Below are 18,972 nucleotides of genomic sequence, written 5' to 3'. Positions count from 1 at the left end.
TCTAATCACTTTGAGGTAATTATACAGCAATATGCTGAATGGGCTCCTCGGGGGGCTCTCTGAATGCTTTCTGTAGTGCGGCTGTGTGATCGCAGCTCCCCCGCGAGACCCATGGAGCTCTGCACCACTGAGCCCCCTGCGATGGAAAGCCCCGACTCAACACATTAAATATGGGCATTGGGGGATGGAGGGTAATGCAACTGAGCAGCATCAAATACAGAGAGGCCGCATACATTACCGCATGCATCTGCTTTAAAGTTAAGTTTGTGCCCCAGAGTTCCAATGGGAACTACAGTATAGATAGGATAGCGCAGTCCCCCCCCCCCCCCCCACTAACCCGAGGCCTTCAGAGGACAATTTGCTTTCGATTCACATATTCGATTTCCGACGATCCTGCATATGAAACACAAGAGTGTTTCTGCTAGCATAATAACATGAGTGCGCTATAGGGGAGAATGTAGAGTTATGTGATCCCGTTGGTCGCATACTGTACCATCTAAAGATGACAAGCCAATAGCTCATGGGGAAATGAATAAGGCCCAGTAGCGTCGTAAAAAAACAGACAGATATTGCAAGCTCACCTTCCCGGACAATGAAATAGAAGCGAAATGTTACTGTAAAGTCAGACTTCATGACCAGGCTACAAAGCATCACAGAGCATCAGTTCATCTATTTGCATCTTAAAACGATTTAGAGGATATTATTCTGTAAACTGTGCCCAGAATGGAATAGAGGGATGGATAAGGGAAGAAAGGAGAGAAAAAAGGTGTTATTCTACTCATCCCTTGTTCAGGGGAGAAACAAATAAATAACTTGATGTGGACATGACAGAACATTCCCGGGCAGTTGAAAAATGGGTTCCACACAGTAAGCGGTGGTGACAACGCGGGGGTGACTGGGCCTGCGATGATCAATCTGCCACAAGAAGCTGATGATGTCAGTCGCACTGACACATCGAAAATTGGCTCCGGTTAACCTGTGTGCACACTGGAATCCCATCAAATACCTTTTCTTTGCACTGATCAGGGACAAAGACAAGGGAGGAAATCAGTTTAGCGGACTTAAGATACTAAAAACTCTTATAATCATCACTACTGGACACAAGGAAACATGTAATTATATCTGGCCCCCTCCCTACCCACCAGAGGGGCTTGGAGAGGTGGTCCAGGCTGTGTGGTACTATCATCTCCTACCGTAATATTACAATGGTCAGCAGTAGAACACTTTTCTATTGCTGACCCAAGTTTGCTAACAAAGTGTAGGTATTTAGTGCATGTAAAACTGTTGGTTATGATATTGAGTGGGTTCTTATCGCTTCAATTTTTGTCATATGCACACAAAAAAACGTAAAACACATTTTTTCACAACAACACTTGTTTGGCTTGTTTGCAAGGTTGCACAATCCCCAACATGCCGACCTTTCCACCAAGCCGTGACACATTTTTTATTAATGACCATAATTACGGAGCACAAACTGGACTGTATTATGTTTTAACCGAAAGCTGGCTCAGCACTGATGGACCAGACGCTCTTATTGAATGAATGAATGAATGAATGATCTTCATTGTCATTGTAACAGGTACAACGACATTTAAATGGAAGCCCTAGGTGCTAACAATCAAACACAGTCCTAAGATAATAAAAAACAAGAATGAGACATAAATAGACATAAATAGGGGGGATATAAATAGGGGGATAAGTGATCTGTAGGAATCTGAGAATGTATCTATTATGTAAACGTATACTTATATACACTATATGGCCTATTCACAGGGGGTATATAGACAGGGGGGAGTTAGCATGTAACTGTGTGCTTTTATAAACATATAAACATAGTAACGTATATACAGTATATGAAAACCCAAGAACACACAAATGTACTGAAGCCTCTCCCCCAAACTATAGTTCCTCCCACTCCTGTAGACAAGGGGGAAAAGGGTGGTGGGACTGCAACTATACTCACAGCTGCTCTTGCCGGCAGGGACATTTCTTTGGGTATTTTTTGTTCATTTAAGCATCGTGCTATTATACTCATGTGTCAGCCTCCTGTCCTGGCAATAATTATATACAGGCCTCCAAAGCAACGCCCCCCTCTTCCTAGTCGAATTGGCTGAATTCTACGAAGTCTATTATCCACAGTAATCATGATAAAAGCATTATTATAGGTGACCTTAACCTACATGTGGATAATAAGTCAGATTCCAAAGCCATGGAATTTTTAAATATTCTGGATTTAACTCAACATGTTTCTGGACCCAGCCACTCCCTAGATCTGGAGATAACACATGGAGTCACTGTCGATGCGGTATCCTCCATCGTTGATATGGCAATGTCTGAACCCCAAACAGAGAGAGAGCCCCCTGGAAATCTGACAACATTTCTCCAAACTGATCAATGATAATCAGAACAAACCAAAAATGCTCTTCTCTACAACTGACCACCTGATTAACTCTGTCTCCTTAGACTACAGTCATACATGAAGTGTTTGCAGCATACTTTAGAGATAAGATAACCACCATCAGGTCTGGTATTGCTCAGCTAAGTAGTGATACCTTAGAACCCCCTATCCCACTATGTGAGATGACCCTAGAGTCTTTTGCCCTGGTTGACGCTGACATGCTTAGGAAGGTAGTATCACAGCTTAAGCCCTCCACCTGCTCTCTTGATCCTATCCCCACCACCTTTAGAAATAACTTGGACACCAAAATACTCTCTGTCCTTGTTCGCCTTGACCTGAGGGCGCAACATTCGATACAGTCGACCACAATATTCTATTCTACTATCGACAGACTACATAAGTGTGTTGGCCTCTCTGACACTGGACTTAACTGGTTTAAGTCTTACCTCACAGATATAGATTTTATTTTTATTGCCCTTGATGAACACTATTCCAAGAACTATAACATAAACTGTGGTGTACCACAAGGCTCGATCCTAGGTCCAGTCCTCTTTAGTTTGTATGCTGCCCCTTGGCAGAAACTGACCTGAAGCACTCTGGAACCAGGCCAAAACCCTAGGTGTCATCATAGATTCTAATTTAACTTTCAATGCCCACATTAGGAATGTGACCAAATCTGCCTTTTATCACACAAAAAATCGTAAAAACTGACTGATACACTGCACAAGCATTTGCCACTGATCATTTCACAACAGCAGTATGCAGTTTAATAAAGTGTACATATAGTATAGTGTGGCTGTGTATCATTATGTATGAAAATGTCCACTAATGAGCAAGAGCACATATTGATAGGTTTATGTGTTTTTCATTCAGGCAGTGTTTGAACTGAGATGACAGCATGAGCCATGCAATTTGTTGTTTCACACTCTTTTTCCCCCTCTGTATCTTTCATGTGCTTCTAAAAGGGTGGCCATGAAACTCTTTGAAACTAATTTGCATAGGCTGGAAGGCTGTCTTGAATATTTAAGTCAAACTTAAGCTCTCTACATTTATCATGCCTCAACACATTTTTTTTTGTCTTTTATCCAAAACACTCAATGTGAAGATTGACACCTATAGTGTTCAAAACACTAAGGACAAAATCAAGGACTCAACAACAAAACAACACTGAGTAATAAATTAAAAACAATAAGTCAGGTGCATTACGTACTGCACATACTGTATACAACATCTCCACTAGAACACCGCCAGTATGTGTATTAGTATACTAGGCATGGTGGTGATCATGCTACTCATGTGATTTCCCCTGCATTTATGTGACTGTTGTGGATGACTCAGAGAAACTGGGATCAGTCTTTATTTCTCCAGGCTGTCATCAGATAGCTGTAGTTAGTTAGAGGCTCTCTATAATGTACAGTTCTCAGAGCAGTGTTTAGGCCATACATGTCCCTGCATAAATACATTTTGATGAAGTACTTAAAGATTTATTGAGCTTATGGGCATGGCAGGCTAATCTGACCGGGTGTCAAATAGACTGGCATGTTTGTCTCATTCATGAACTGTTTGTTGTACTCTGACATGCATAGTATAACTTTCACCACTTGTCAAGCTATCAGTCCCTGATGGAATTAACAGGTTTTGTTATAGGGATGCACCGATACCGATACCGATACCAGTACTCATACTCGTACCCTATACCGTGCTCATGTACTTGTAATCATAAAACTACTCACAGGGCTCTCAAGTCTCATACATTGGGCGTGAGACACACGCATTGTGCGCCCAATGCGTGAGACTTGAGAGCCCTGTACTCAGATACAACCGCTCCCGATACCACTTTACGGCAACGTAACATAACCTCTCCTAGCAGGTAGGCAGAGGAGGGGCAGAGGAGGAACAATGTCAGCAGTTTGGAGATATTTTAAGAGAAGCGATGATGACGACAAAAGTAGAGCAGACTGCAAACTATGCTCTGCTAAATTCTCTCTGAAATTGACTCTGCTAAAGTCAATTGTCTACAGTGGGCTTGAACCTAAGCGGCTGGGGGAAGTAGCTGTTGGTTAGTCTCTGAGTTTTGGCCCTGAGGCACCGGAAGAGGCTTTGTCTTTTTGGATGGCATCGGTTCGAACAGACTGTGGTTGGGGTGGCTGGGATCTTTGATGATCCTCCGGGCTTTGCTGACACACTGTTTGTGTGTATGTTTGTTTGTGTGTTTGTTTGTATATATCCTGGATGGGGGGGAAGCTCACATCCACTGATGCGCTCGGCTGTCCGCACCACCCTCTGTGGCGCTTTGCCATGCCAGGCAGTGATGCACCCAGCCAGTATGCTCTCGGTTGTGCCTCTGTAGAAGGCCTGCAGGATTTTCAAAGTCATTGTTAGAACTTGAATGGTATTATTAAGTAATCATATCAGTACTCGGTATCGTCAAGTACCCAAATGTAAGTAGGCTACTTGTACTTGGTCTGAAAAAAAGTGTTATCGGTGCATCCTTATTTTGTTATATTGACAATATATGCAAATGAGCATGTTGCCGATGCAAAAACTCAATATTACAGTATTAGTGCTGCACACTCCACTAAAGATAAAGGCTAATTGTGATGCAGAATATGCAGTTGGTCAGCCTGCATCGTTACACATCCATGCCCTCTGAATCAACACACGCACTAACGATGCACACACAAATACAATACCAAACCACTGCTCAGAAGAACCTTTGGGCGCTCTTTTCTCAGAGAAGCCAAACCATTGTTTTGCTTGTTAGTTAGAATCAGAGTTGTTCTGTAAGAAGACCCTTTGGTCTGGAAACACATGTCTCCCAATATGCTCATCATTACATATACTGTATGGATAGAGATATTGAAGTTATCAAGCCCTGTGCTTCTGCTAACAAGCCAGCTGAAAGAGCAGGGTCAGAACACTGGAGAACTCCGGTAGATATCGCATGTACTGCTAGAACCGCGCAAGTCACATGACCCCCAAGGTGCTAGAGGAACAACTGAAATGGACACGGGTTGAAGAAATGCACTGTTGGCAAAAGCCCCCCCTGACGTTGATGAATGTTGTCCTAGGAGTGTTAGGTAATATTCCCTGATGAGATGCACTGTGTGTTCCGGCCCACAAGGTTGGGAGTACTGTAAAACTGATGACGTGTGCGTGTGAGGGGGCTAGCAGAGCAAGGCCACACCATGGTGGAGGCTGTCTCTCCTCAGACCTGGAGACTAGAGACTGCAGACTGTCTTTCCTTCAGACCTGCAGACTGTCTCTCCTCAGACCTGGAGACTGTAGACTGTCTCTCCTTCAGACCTGGAGACTGTAGACTGTCTCTCCTTCAGACCTGGAGAATGTAGACTGTCTCTCCTTCAGACCTGGAGACTGTAGACTGTCTCTCCTTCAGACCTGGTCACTGTAGACTGTCTCTCCTCAGATCTGCAGACTGTAGACTGTCTCTCCTTCAGACCTGCAGACTGTAGACTGTCTCTCCTCAGACCTGCAGACTGTAGACTGTCTCTCCTCAGACCTGGAGACTGTAGACTGTCTCTCCTTCAGACCGGCAGACTGTAGACTGTCTCTCCTTCAGACCTGGAGACTGGAGACTGTCTCTCCTTCAGACCTGGAGACTGTAGACTGTCTCTCCTTCAGACCTGGAGACTGTAGACTGTCTCTCCTTCAGACCTGGAGACTGTAGACTGTCTCTCCTTCAGACCTGGTCACTGTAGACTGTCTCTCCTTCAGACCTGGAGACTGTAGACTGTCTCTCCTTCAGACCTGGAGACTGTAGACTGTCTCTCCTCAGACCTGGAGACTGTAGACTGTCTCTCCTTCAGACCTGTAGACTGTAGACTGTCTCTCCTTCAGACCTGTAGACTGTAGACTGTCTCTCCTTCAGACCTGGAGACTGTAGACTGTCTCTCCTCAGACCTGGAGACTGGAGACTGTCTCTCTTCAGACCTGCAGACTGTAGACTGTCTCTCCTTCAGACCTGGAGACTGTAGACTGTCTTTCCTTCAGACCTGGAGACTGTAGACTGTCTCTCCTTCAGACCTGTAGACTGTAGACTGTCTCTCCTTCAGACCTGGAGACTGTAGACTGTCTCTCCTTCAGACCTGGAGACTGTAGACTGTCTCTCCTTCAGACCTGGAGACTATAGACTGTCTCTCCTCAGACCTGTAGACTGTAGACTGTCTCTCCTCAGATCTGCAGACTGTAGACTGTCTCTCCTCAGACCTGGTCACTGTAGACTGTCTCTCCTCAGACCTGGAGACTGTAGACTGTCTCTCCTTCAGACCTGAAGACTGTAGACTGTCTCTCCTTCAGACCTGGTCACTGTAGACTGTCTCTCCTTCAGACCTGGTCACTGTAGACTGTCTCTCCTTCAGACCTGGTCACTGTAGACTGTCTCTCCTTCAGACCTGGTCACTGTAGACTGTCTCTCCTTCAGACCTGCAGACTGTAGACTGTCTCTCCTTCAGACCTGGAGAGAGTAGACTGTCTCTCCTTCAGACCTGGAGACTGTAGACTGTCTCTCCTTCAGACCTGGAGACTGTAGACTGTCTCTCCTTCAGACCTGCAGACTGTAGACTGTCTCTCCTTCAGACCTGGAGACTGTAGACTGTCTCTCCTTCAGACCTGGTCACTGTAGACTGTCTCTCCTTCAGACCTGGTCACTGTAGACTGTCTCTCCTTCAGACCTGGTCACTGTAGACTGTCTCTCCTTCAGACCTGCAGACTGTAGACTGTCTCTCCTTCAGATCTGTAGACTGTAGACTGTCTCTCCTTCAGACCTGGTCACTGTAGACTGTAGACTGTCTCTCCTTCAGATCTGGTCACTGTAGACTGTCTCTCCTTCAGACCTGGTCACTGTAGACTGTAGACTGTCTCTCCTTCAGATCTGTAGACTGTAGACTGTCTCTCCTTCAGACCTGGTCACTGTAGACTGTAGACTGTCTCTCCTTCAGACCTGGTCACTGTAGACTGTCTCTCCTTCAGACCTGGTCACTGTAGACTGTCTCTCCTTCAGACCTGGAGGCTGTAGACTGTCTCTCCTTCAGACCTGGAGGCTGTAGACTGTCTTTCCTTCAGACCTGGTGACTGTAGACTGTCTCTCCTTCAGATCTGTAGACTGTAGACTGTCTCTCCTTCAGACCTGGTCACTGTAGACTGTAGACTGTCTCTCCTTCAGACCTGGTCACTGTAGACTGTCTCTCCTTCAGACCTGGTCACTGTAGACTGTCTCTCCTTCAGACCTGGAGACTGTAGACTGTCTCTCCTTCAGACCTGGTGACTGTAGACTGTCTCTCCTTCAGACCTGGAGACTGTAGACTGTCTCTCCTTCAGACCTGCAGACTGTAGACTGTCTCTCCTTCAGACCTGGTCACTGTAGACTGTCTCTCCTTCAGACCTGTAGACTGTAGACTGTCTCTCCTTCAGACCTGCAGACTGTAGACTGTCTCTCCTTCAGACCTGTAGACTGTAGACTGTCTCTCCTTCAGACCTGCAGACTGTAGACTGTCTCTCCTTCAGACTTGTAGACTGTAGACTGTCTCTCCTTCAGACCTGCAGACTGTAGACTGTCTCTCCTTCAGACCTGTAGACTGTAGACTGTCTCTCCTTCAGACCTGGTCACTGTAGACTGTCTCTCCTTCAGACCTGTAGACTGTAGACTGTCTCTCCTTCAGACCTGCAGACTGTAGACTGTCTCTCCTTCAGACCTGTAGACTGTAGACTGTCTCTCCTTCAGACCTGCAGACTGTAGACTGTCTCTCCTTCAGACCTGGAGACTGTAGACTGTCTCTCCTCAGACCTGTAGACTGTAGACTGTCTTTCCTTCAGACCTGCAGACTGTAGACTGTCTCTCCTTCAGACCTGCAGACTGTAGACTGTCTTTCCTTCAGACCTGGAGAGTGTAGACTGTCTCTCCTTCAGACCTGCAGACTGTAGACTGTCTCTCCTTCAGACCTGCAGACTGTAGACTGTCTTTCCTTCAGACCTGCAGACTGTAGACTGTCTCTCCTTCAGACCTGCAGACTGTAGGCTGTCTCTCCTCAGACCTGGTCACTGTAGACTGTCTCTCCTCAGATCTGGAGACTGTAGACTGTCTCTCCTTCAGACCTGTAGACTGTAGACTGTCTCTCCTTCAGACCTGGAGACTGTAGACTGTCTCTCCTTCAGACCTGTAGACTGTAGACTGTCTCTCCTTCAGACCTGTAGACTGTAGGCTGTCTCTCCTTCAGACCTGTAGACTGTCTCTCCTTCAGACCTGGAGACTGTAGACTGTCTCTCCTTCAGACCTGTAGACTGTAGACTGTCTTTCCTTCAGACCTGGAGACTGTAGACTGTCTCTCCTTCAGACCTGGAGACTGTCTCTTTAAACAATTAACTTCTTGGTAAGCTATCTTCCTGTGTAATTTAGCCCCATGTTCAGCACTCCCAAATCTCAAATTCAAGTAACACATTGGCTGAACTTTCTATCTCATCTGTAATGTCCCGGTCACCCAAATGCACCCAAATGCTCGGTCAAGACCCCTTGGTTGGGTTACGGGTAATACTCCCTGGGTCACAGCTCATAGGAGCCAACGGACCCACAGGTGGATCCGAAGTGATATAAAGAGCTTACCTCGATCAATTCTCTTCATCGATATCACATTTTTTTCACAACTTTGCATGCTATACGATGCCACCATTTTTTTCCCGAGACGGTAAACACGGCCTAAGTCACATCCAGTTTTCTCCAACTGGAGAATGTGTCTGTCCGGTTTCAACGCCGAATTTCCATACCATTGGTCGGCCAACCCAAAAAAATCTGATACATGAGAAAGGTCAAAGGTCAAAGATGGTGCCAAAATATCTCCAAATGGCCTAAACATATAGGTGTCCGCCTAAACATACCTGTACTAAAACAGGTACAAAGTTGCATTTGCTCACATTACTAGCATCGACTTTGGCACAAGTACTAATAAGACCCTGGAGTACTGATTCCTAGATGATTTGGGCTTGGTTATCAGGTTTCCAAGGTGATATTCACTGTAAAAGCTGTTGTTTTTTTAGGCGGAGACTGAATTTGAGATGTTTTATAATGTTCTCGCTCTATTTACTCTGACACAGTAACATAGATTTTGATTCTGACACTTCTACAGCCACCCCACAGGTGTTAGCTTTCATTTGATAACAAGATCATAATGAAGGCCCTTGTGATTGTGGAGATATTCTATATTCACTGTGGGCATGTCATTTCGAGCAGAAAACCAGAAAAATGAGGTGGATAAGATCTGGTTAAGTTCAGGATTTGGCAGGCGACATTTGTTGGGATTACTCATTTTGGTGGGTCTTAAGGAAATGACATAGGATTTAGTTTGTCCTCAGAACAAGTGGTGTCGAAGCCATTAAGCAGATTAATTCTCAGTAAATCATTTAACAATTCTGGGTATCCCTACAAGTCATTCAGTGTCAAATTCTGCCCTGTGTCCTAATGGCAGTTGTTTTTTTAAAGCATTGTTTAAGAAGTATCGTGTCCTGCTGCTTGTTTAGGTTGTGAAGGAGTGTTCAAGATATGTAGAATGACATAATGATGTTGTGGCCTGACAACAGGACCTGTCAGGAAAACCATGCAACACTCATGGTCCTTCAATGCCTTCTTGTGGCCATTCTTCATATCATTCTCCTCCTCTGGGGTCTAGGTTACATCCTCATAGAGTTTTACAGTTGTTGTAAACCACAGTATATAGATACTGTCGTGCCTATCGTTACTTACATTACAAGGGATATACAAGTGAATATGGACACTTTGAAAGTATTATTACGTTATTAAGTTAAGATAATAAAAAAGAAAAAAAGATTTAGCGTTGAGCCACACCCTTACAACACAGACAACGGGAATGGGATGATGTTCTGTTTGTGTCAGGTTTTTAGAGAGTATCTAGTTTACACAGTGTACTGTTTTTCTCTTTTCTTATCAGACCATAGTGATCTCAATATTTTTAAACGATTCCTCTGGGAAGTAGGTTGGCACTGGCAGTCAAATGGAACTAATTATTAGCTCTGATATTTCCTGGCCTCTTTTAAGATGCACCTGTGTAATCCATACGGATAGATACTGTTCACTACTGTATGGTCATTCCAGCCCAGTGCATGCAGAACCTGGTTCTGTCTCGTCACTGAAGCTGTACAAGGTGTTGTCAATCTCTGCACCTTCTTCTCCTCATAATTACCTGATGACGTGTTTTGCTAACATGAAAAATGACTGCTACCAATTTCAGCGATGATCATTAGGTTGTGTGCTCTTCATAGTCTTTTTTGACCAGTGTTTTCTTTTTACGTGAGGTTAAGAGATAATTACCTCTCAAAGTTCCGCACAACAGTAAGCCATTTATCTCACTAACAGGGGAGGTGGGTGATCTGGAGGAGTGGAGTCTTCAGCGTAAGAGTGTGAGCGAGTGGTAGAATCAATCATCATCATCATCATCATCATCATCATGGTAGCTGTGCCTGTACATCTCTAATTACACACTCTACATGTGGTAAGAGAGAAAAACTAAGAGCTGTACTGCCAAATGCCACTAACTGTTTCCATTAGAGTGAAACATCAGTTCTTGTTTAATGTACCCTATGGATTCTTGGGTGTTGAAAAAGAACATTAATCAAAATGTCTGCCCATGGATCTGACACATACTTAGCATAGGGGAAATGCATTTTGATCAGGTTGAGTGGGCACTGCAGCGAAGTGCATTATGCTTGACCTTTCACATCGATTTCATTCTGGTAGAGTGTGTATGTTGGGTTTATGGGCTGAGTGGGTACGTGAGTATGTTGCGATGGATGTATTATTGCTGACCTGACAGCGCCGGTCCTCCGTCAGTTAGCCAGTCGAGCTGAAGGGGACCTCTTCCCCACGTGGCTAATTCTGTGCCTGTGTTATTATGTGAGACTGCATTGTTATTTAGGGTTAGGGTTAAGGTTGTGCTGTCTCTCACAAACTAACTTGTGTTGAGACATTTCATTGCACCAAATGCATGCATAAGATTGTGTTTGAAATGTACTTATGATATCCACAACAACGAAGACTCTGCACCTATTCTCTTGTTGTGGCCAATGCGGGGGTCAGCAATACTCAATCAAGGGTCCTTGCCATGGCAACAGTGGTGGTGGTGCACTGCCATCAGTAAAAAGGCACAAACTAGCTTTCATTTGTATTCTTTGACAAACATGACAGGACAAAGTGGTGAAACACACTGCAGCATATGCGTCACTTTTCGTGTTCATTCCACCAAATACATCTCATACTCCAGTGGTTGGGGGGGAGGAAACAGTACAGGTATCAAAGCAGCAAGCTGCCAAACAGATCTGTCTTTATTTGCTGTTTGACAGGGGCAAGCATGCGGAAATGTTATCCAAGCCACAGAGATGACCGTCATCTTTAATGGGTGTCAGACTCAGCACACAGGCGGCCCCACAACGGACATAGATGTGATTAAAATGCAATCATTCCCTGCCAGGCTGCACTAGGGGTTTATGCGTGTGTGTGTGCTTGTGTGTGTGTGTGTGTGTGTGTGTGTGTGTGTGTGTGTGTGTGTGCATGTGTGTGTGTGTGTGCGCGCGTGTGTGTGTGTGTGTGTGTCTGTGTGTGTGTGTGTGTCCGTGCGTGTGCGTGCGTGTGTGTGTGTGTACAGTGGTTTTCTTACTCATTCAGCCCAGAGGCTAGTTCAATGATTGAATGATGTATGCTAGTTGGTTTTAAAATGTTCAATAAAAAACTTTGAATACAGTGCCCTCCTTAATTATTGGGACAGGAAAGCATTTTCTCCTTTTCTTGGCTTAGAGTCTGCTCAAGTTATGGTGTGCAGTAGGACATTACATTTAACTCAAAAAAAAAGTGTTGTCATGATCGCTAAAACCAAGGAGGATCAGAAGCAAGATTTTCTTTCATTCTCTATGGCAGACCAAGCGCTAAATGTGGTGATGTGGTGAAATGTGTGAACAGAGTAAGAGATTTGGGTCACATCATCAGGAATGATCTATGTGATGACGACGATGTGCAGCTCCAAACAGTAAGCACAAGCTAATATGCTGGCACGCAAATGTAACATGTGTACAGCCCTTTTTAGAGCCTGTACTGTACTCCACTCTATACAGCCCACTTGTGGTGCAGCTACAGTAAAGCTAAAATGAAAAAGCTGCAGGTGGCATTTAATGATGCATTCAGAGTCTTGCTCAAGCTCCCAAGATGGACAAGTCATATGTTTGCAACATTACATGTCCATATCTTAACCCCCCCCTTCACCACGTTTCACATATGAAGTGGTGCTGTGGATCTTGGTCAGTTACTTCTTTCTCTGAACTTTTCACTTGCAATCACTTTGATACATGACTATATCTGTCTTATTTGTCCACAATACCTTTTTCCAAAACTCTATCAAACTGTAACCTTTAAAAACTTTATCAAACTGTAACCTGGCCATCCTGTTTTGGGGACTAACTAGTGGTTTGCAACTTTCAATGAAGCCTTTCAGTGTAGTCCCTGTAGTTCCTCTGGTGACATAGATAGCAGTCTCTAACATTCATGCCAACTGTTCCTGATCTCTTGGACAGTTGTTTGGGATTTTTTCGTATTTATTTCAGGGTTCCCACACCTTCTGAAACATCAAATTCAAGCACCTTTCAAGGACTTTCAAGACTCAATTCCCTCAAATTCAAGGACCCAACACACCCAACCCTAACCCATAGTTTGAGACAGATCTAGATGTGAATTTATATAATAGGAACTATCCGGTCACAGACAACAATTAAAAAGAGAGGCTTGAATGTGTGAACACTAGATGGTCTCTTGCCTTCTCTACCACAGCACAGTAAGTTAAGCAATACAGAGACTTATTTACTAGTTGACGAGCTAAGTATTTTTTTTTTATATATATTTTTTTTCTTTTTTGAAAGAGAGAGAGAGAGAGGGGGGAATTCAAACACTTTCAATGACCCATGTCTATTTTCAAAAACATTTAAGACCTTGATGATTTATCTTTTTATTCACAAACTTTCAAGGATTTCAAGGACCCGTGGGAACTCTGTTATTTATAATGTTTAGGCCAAGGTCTTCCTTGGTCTACCAGGCCATTTATGATTGATGAGCTCACCAGTGCTTTCTTTCCTTTTAATGATGTTCCAAAATGTATATATAATAATAATAAATAAGACTAAGACTTTGGCTATGTTTTGATTTCTTCAGGCTTTTCCGAGGTACAATGGCTTCCATGACTTTCAATGACACCTCTTTGATCCTCATGTTGACAGCCATTAATATCAGACTCCAAAAGCAAACAGAACGCATGGAGTCAAGACTAGACATCGACAGCTCTCTGCACAAATGATGTGACGGAACACACCAGGAACTACCCTGTCAAGCCAACTGTCCCAATACTTTTGGTGTCATGAAAATACACGATGTATAACAAATGTTGTCATTTCTAAATAGTGAAACCAATATGTACACAAATACGCTCAAATAAAAGCAGAGGATTTATACTTTAACCTCATAGTAATTGTTTGATTTCAAATCTAAACTTGTGGAGTACAGAGTCAACAGAGGAAAAAAATGCTTCACTGTCCCAATAATTACAGTAGTTTGGGTATGTTGACACACAGTCACTTCATAATTACTCCAATAAAGAGTGTTGATATTATTATATATATTATATCTTAGAATGATGTTATGGTTAAAGCTGTGACTCTACATGGGCAGAATGGTTTAACTCCCTATTGTAACGTAATGCAAGTGAACTACAAGTGACATACTGGTGCAGTACAGTACACCACAGTAAAGAAAAACACACACCAGCTATTAGTAATAGGTGTCTCGTGGGGAATGTCTAGTGTGAGCTCAATTTCAACAACAATTCGGTGTCATACACTCTGAGAAATGGGCTTTCAATAATGAATGACCCAGTGGGGAATATTTGCAGGGCGCCCGGCCCACAATGGCAGATAAACATTGCAGGCCTAATGCCTAATTGACCAAAGATAATCACTGACATGCCACAAACATGCCCTTTGGAGTCTGTACCGTACCAGCGGTATGCACCATCAAAACACACACAGACAGACATCGCTGCCGCCTTGTCACGTCACACACCTCTGACATTATCCACTGAGAAAGCCTCAGCGTGCCAGTTCACACACATATCGAGGGAAGCTTTTTTGCTTTGTGCCTGAAACATTGAACGTTAGTGCTCGTCTCCCCCTCAGTGGTGGCTCAGATCGATGGGGTTATAGCCTCAGGCGCAGACCTTTGGACCAAAACAATTGTTCCAGGAGCTCCTCTACTGGCAAGCTTCTGGTCTTTTTCTGCGAAGTCTCAGCACACAAACACATGCTGTAGTAAACCGATGTGTCTTTGCTAAGGTTATGGGAGGCAAGGAGGGGTTGTGGAGGATGTCAACAATGGCCAGTGAGAAGATAAGGCATCTGTCATGTTTGGGGGTTTGAGTACTGGTATATTATTATTATTAGGGAGGATGTTGTTGTTTGGAAATTCTAACAGAATCCCCCCCCCCCCCATCTTTATATGTACAGGATGTACATTACTGAACCTTATTAGTTTGGTGGAGATGTTGCCAGTTCCTCATGGTGCAGTAGTGTGTACTGTATGGTCTTCGCCAGCCAAGTCTGGATGGGCCAGTGGAGGCTTTGAGTGGATCTGTGATTTCTCCACCCATCTGACTTCGTGCCTGGGGCAATGTAACCTCCTGAGACACAGCAGGAGACCCAAAGGGTTTACGAAATAAACATGAAAGAGAGGCGCCTGTATGAGTGCTAAGTAGAGTCGACAGTCAGGGGGGGGGGGGGGATTTCTCCTGCTATAGTCCAGCATATGCTCCGAGACCCAACACAACTTAGATGCTGATGATATGAGAAGTTATTTACCCGAGAAGTCAGAGAGTTTGTTCTTCGTGCTAAGTGATAACATGCTGACTCATACTCTCCCCTCCCGCTCTCTCCTCTCTCTCTCTGTCTCATTCATAGCATGGAAGAGCCAGTGACAGTATGGCAGGTTTTTAAGAATTACAGGGCAGAACAGATGTGACCAATCCTCTGGTCCGCGGACACTCCCCAACTCTAGAGAATACTACACATCATGACTCAGAAGGCCAGCACCAGTTTCATCCATAATATTCAAAGAGAAACAAGAAAAGACATGCAGCTACAGTACAACCCCAACAACATTGGAACAAATCAGGATTTCCAGGAACATGACATTTAGATTCTGAGAACACAACCCCAGAGGTTCTAAGAATTCAACCACCGCCGGAGATGAGAAGGTGGAATAACAACAGAGCAGAGACGTGTGGCGGTGGTGGGGGGGGGGCGCGGCAGCGCGGTAACTCCTGCTAGAGAGAATTACACCCAGGTTGCCTAGACTATGCCTGTTGTTCTATTATAGCTCTCCAGATTTAGAGAGTGTTGAAGTGAATATCTTATGTAAAAGCACAGACGCAGCATGTATAGGAGAGTACGGCAATAGGACTGGGCCGGCCGCCTCGGGATGAGTAGCAGCTTTGATATAATGGGATTTCTCCACACTGGTTGGCCCGATGCGCCGTTTAAAGGGGGGGAGGATAAATCAGGGATCATACCGGGCATAATAAGCTTATTACAATACTGTCACCCCTGGAGGTTCCACCAATACCCCAATCCCCCTGCCTGGAGGACCAGGATTGGAGATGGAGGAGAGAAAAGGAGAGTAGAGGAGAGAAGGGAGCAAGAGAGAGGGGGAGGAGAGGGAGCAAGAGAGAGGGGGAGGAGAGGAATCATGGTTCAAATATGAGGCAGAGAGGCTGTGAACTGTTGGCAGTGGTACTAGTCAGCTTAACAGAACTGAAGAATGTGAGACACACAACTCTACATTAAGCTCCTAACCTCAGTTGCCTCCTCTGGAAAAAAAGTATAGCGAAAAGGATGTTAACCAAGTAAGAGACAATGCTCTCATTAACATGTGCCCAAGGTTTGTGATGACCTTTTAATTGCTTATTTGAGGTCTGACCATATATAAAGCCAACTTAATACCAGAGAATTCTTGTAGAGTCTTCGACAATGTCACAAAAGGAGCTCAGACAACACTTATGAAATTGTTGCAACATATGGATCATGTTTATCTAATTTTAGAAAGTTTGAAAACCAACAGAGGGAGGCAGAAAGACATGGACGCGCGCGCACACACACACCCTGAAATATATCTTCTTTCCAACCAATGAGGGAGCTGAATAAAACAGTGTCTGTCTGGGATAAATGGTTCATTGGCCCAGCTGGTTAGTCACTGGGGACAGAGTTAGAGGCTAAAAATGGAAGCAATTTTCCTCCAAGATGAACTTGTTAAGAAACTCTGAGGGTTCTGTTTAATGAAGCTCTATGAGTCTGAATGTACTCATTTAATGGGACACCATGCAAGAAACCATATCATAATCATACTCTGTGGTTCCATCCATTTTAACCTTAATTAAGACTCACAATCCGAGCTGCGTCATGGAATTAATTCTATGCGTTTAGGCACCACTCAGCAAAATCCTAAGGTTAAGTGCGGTGGAAGTAACATATTTCACAAAAGCGGTGGATTGTGAGGTCAGGGAGTTCACGTCCTGAATGATGAGACAGACATACTTAAGACATAATAAAAGTCATACTTTTGTCTGGTATATGCCTCAGTGAGAATCCAAACAAAACAGACAAACCATCAAAGGTAAATGCAATACTCCACAATCAACAATCAAGGATTGTCAACAGACGTATCCTCGTATTCTCTCACATTGCTTACTGAAGAGCGCCATCTACTGGATAACATCCAGTATGCATCTCACTGTGAATCTGACGTTCTAATCTATTCAACTTGTTGTTTATCATCGTCAACTAGTTTGCCTTGTAAAGTAAATTATTCACACTCACAACACACAAATACAGTCATTTGGCTTCCTTTTTATCACAGATGCTTATGGGGGCTTCCCTCTCCTTTATACATTAGCAATGTACTTGTACATAATTCATAATCAGGGTGCCAATGGCAGCCATATACCATAACCTCTCTGGCAAGGCACTTTGCAGTTCAAAATGAGATCCATTTCAAATAATCAATCTCCACTCCTTAGACATTACACCGACTGGATTGGATGACTTTAAATGGCACATAACAGGCTAAATGTTCTGGGGGGGCCATTACTGGGCCACAACGCCCTTGGGCTCTTAGTAGCCCTCATAAACGTCGGTGAGGGATTGCCAGTTTTCAGAAGGTTGATGTGATAGGTAGATCCACGGTGAAGGTCGTTGTGGTGGAATGGTGGAATGCTGTATCTCCATCAAATAAGTGGAATCAGAAGAGCAGGTGTTGTTCCTTTGTTCGTAAGGCTGTTTTGGTATATCAAAGACATAGTTTATAGGGCTGTTTGGTAGTGCACGGAACGGAGAAATCGTTCTTTTCCAAATACGGTAGTTCTATAGTCACCACTTCCAAGATTGAGTCTACCATACAGGCTTCGCAGACTGACCCAGGTGCCCTTGTGGTAACCTGCGTGATAAACAGCTGCGATTCAAATGCTGTTGAGGAGCCGAGGACCCAATATAAACCTGTTCTGGTCACAGGACAACATATGGAGTCCTTAACCTTCAGACAGAGCTCCTCACACGTCTCCCCTAAGTATACTTACCACGCCAGTCGGTGACAGAAGCCAATTCATCGCCCATCCCCCCTTGCCCCCCCCCCCCCCACACTTCCCTCTCTCTCATCCAAATGGATTTGAACGTTGACTGCCAATGTAGTCGGTGATGTGTGTGAAAAATAAGCATATTTTCAAGGTGACGGCGACCCCCTCAGAGAATAAAAGAGAGCTGCCTGGTAAATCCTATTACTCTGAAACCAGGGTGGTGTTTTTATGGCCATCAGCAACACTGCGACTGATTCCAATAATTGATCCAAGCCTAATTCTATCTCAACTATGAGACTGAGTCACAGTGTCAGCATTAAACCCAATTTTCATCTAAGGGTAATTGCATAGTGGTTGACAATGCAATTGGGGTAATAGCAAAAGCGTTCAGATATGGGGATGTGGCTTACAAAGACAATTTGGACAGACAGATGTGTAACAGGTAAGAAAGCGTTTAACACAGCCGTGCCTATTTTACCTACTATAAGAGCCGCCCCGGGGGTCAAACGACCATAGTCTTTACAATGGGAAGCTGCGTCTTGTAAATTAGCCTACCTCCTACAGAGAAAAACGGCAAAATAGCTTTATACTAGCTTCTCCTGATGAGGATACTGGGTGGTAGAACACACATATCTAGGAAAAGTCATGAAAGGAGGGTCCTGCAATTTGATCGAGTGCAAAGGTATATATAACATTTTTTTTAAGGCTTGGATGAACCAAGAGACTGAAATCATGTAACCTTGAACAAATCCAAAAATAGTATTCAATTGAATTGCATCCTCTCAAGGATTGTGAGGCAGATTGTGCCAAACTACGCAGGCAAAATAACATTGACGTGTTCACAGTTTTTTTTACGGTCGCTAAGTCGCAGTGTTCAATACTGAAGTCACAGGGTCACAA

This window comes from Nansenia antarctica, assembly GCF_963989245.1.
Source record: "Nansenia antarctica genome assembly, chromosome: 12".
NCBI lineage: Eukaryota > Metazoa > Chordata > Actinopteri > Argentiniformes > Microstomatidae > Nansenia > Nansenia antarctica.
The sequence above is the reverse complement of the archived record's forward strand: the minus strand, read 5'-3'. Positions refer to the sequence as shown.